The sequence below is a fragment of the Rhinolophus sinicus genome, chromosome 4 (genome assembly GCF_057876585.1).
Source record: "Rhinolophus sinicus isolate RSI-liver-muscle chromosome 4, RSI-T2T, whole genome shotgun sequence".
Taxonomy (NCBI): Eukaryota; Metazoa; Chordata; class Mammalia; order Chiroptera; family Rhinolophidae; genus Rhinolophus; species Rhinolophus sinicus.
In genome coordinates this window covers 41,779,531-41,781,579 of record NC_142504.1, presented here as the reverse complement: position 1 = coordinate 41,781,579, position 2,049 = coordinate 41,779,531, and the positions used below count along the sequence as shown (strand labels likewise).

At 36.1% G+C, this 2,049-nt stretch overlaps 1 pseudogene; it reads right to left on the bottom strand.

Annotated features, from left to right (window-relative positions):
- Nucleotides 1-1,494: 1,494 nt before the first annotated feature.
- On the bottom strand, nt 1,495-1,741 carry LOC109455369 (cytochrome c oxidase subunit 7B2, mitochondrial-like; annotated as a pseudogene).
- Nucleotides 1,742-2,049: the final 308 nt, after the last annotated feature.

Sequence of the window (2,049 nt, the reverse complement as noted above, 5' to 3'; positions counted from 1 at the left end):
TACAACATGTGGTACTGGGGAGGTTAAAATGCTGCAAGTTCAAGAGCATTGATAGCATCCAATAACATTATACCAAATAGTTCAACTGAAACTAGTTAATTAAAGCTCTGCACCCATTTACAATTCTGTCATCTAATAAATATTCTGAACTATGATTTTAAAAAAATGTTTAGTGCTACCAACACAATAACATAAATAATATCAAACTGTATGCTCTGACTTGAAACATCCATACTTGCTTTGAACAAATTCATCTGTTCAGCAAATATTTATAGAGTATCTATCCATGTTCAGTGCTGTGGAACAGGACACATATTTTCTTGGTACTCATGGAGTTTATATTTTATTTATATTTCCACGTAATTGTCTACATTAAACCGTGCATGCACTTTTTTGGGAAAATCTTGCCATTGATAAGTCAAAGTCTAATTTTAACTGTGGTATAAACTTCTCTTGACAATTCTTAATCTTGTAAGTATAACAAGGCCATAGATACGTTTGGCAGAACTACTATTTATGTCCTGTCTTCTGTGTTGCCAGGGTGATGGTAGCAATATTGAAAATATTGGAGGTGGTTGTTATTGGCAAGGATACTGACTTTCAATTCCAAATGGAAGGACTGTAAAAAGCAAAATGTAGGCAGAGGTGTGGGCAGCAACTGGCCATGGCTATACCTAAATTAGATGAATGGATTATTGGTGATTAATTCAATGTGGATGCTATGGTTGGAAGTGTAATACTCATAGGCAATATTTCCTTAACATTTAAAAATTTATGAAATTTTAGTGATTACATCAAACATTTGGGTTTCTTTTTGAAAAGCTAAAAGCACATCATTGCATGCTTTCAAAAGTTATATTTTTTGCCCACTTTTCCCTTCCTCGCCTTTCTTTCAGTAGAAAACAATTCAAACGTTAATACCGAGTTCTTCCTCTAAATAAGATTTCAAATGTTGCCACAGTGTAAGGTCAGCTTCTAAAGAATTTTTAAAACATACAGATGATATGCTTTAAAGGGAATAAATGGTTATATACCAACCCTGAAAAGAAAAAGTCACCTATTAGGTCAGTTGAATTGTGTCTTATTTGAAAGCACCACGTTCTTGTACACATGTGAACAAGGGAGTAAGTAATCAGTGACTTTTTTCCCCTCACCAACTTCATTCAATTAGTCCCTAGTATTTTGACAATGAATTAATTTTAAAAAACTCCTTGTGAGGAATGTTATGTACTGACCCTATCAAACCCCACATCTTCTCCTGACAGTGCAGTAAGAGATAGTGTGATGTGGAAAGTGAGATACAGAGAGAATAAGGTTGAAGAGATAGAGACTGAGACAGCATTTCTTAGATTTCTTTACAGCTGTTTGTTTGCTTGTTTGTTTGTTTTTGGCTTCAAATGTATTTTATTTCTTCCATCGTACTATAATGAGCAGCAGAGCGTTGAGATGACAAGTTGGTTTTGGAACAATTCTGTATTACAGCAACTGTAATGGTCACTGAGCTTTCCACTCCTTTTGGGTGACTCTACCAAAGGAGGACAGGTTCCATTCTATTCCAACCTGTGTGATTGCAAGTATCCATACAACAACAGAAAGTGGTTCTTCTGCTGGCTAGTATGGCATTACCATATTTGTCATGAAAATCTGGTGAGTATTTTATTTAGCTCTGTCTTGCCAAAATTTGCTGAATGCTTCAATTCGTGAGATTACTTAGTGCATTTTTAGCCAAGAGAAACATCATGAAGGTGTGAGGGAATTGCAGTTGAGGCAGCTACTGGTCTCTCATTGAAAGGAGTCCTGATAGGAACTCTCAGAAAGTTCCTGGTAGGAACTCGCCTCAGAAAGTTTAACATTCAGCTTCTTTTACCAGCTTGTTACAGAAGATGCATTTCAGGAAAAGCCACATGGAAGAGATGCATAGGACATGGTCTTTCTGGGTGTACCACCCTCCTAATGCGTCAATGTGTTCACCAACCTGCTGGATTTCTTGGTACAAATTAAGTTTTACCAATTATATGCAATGTTGTGACATTTGGAAGGCAAAAGTAA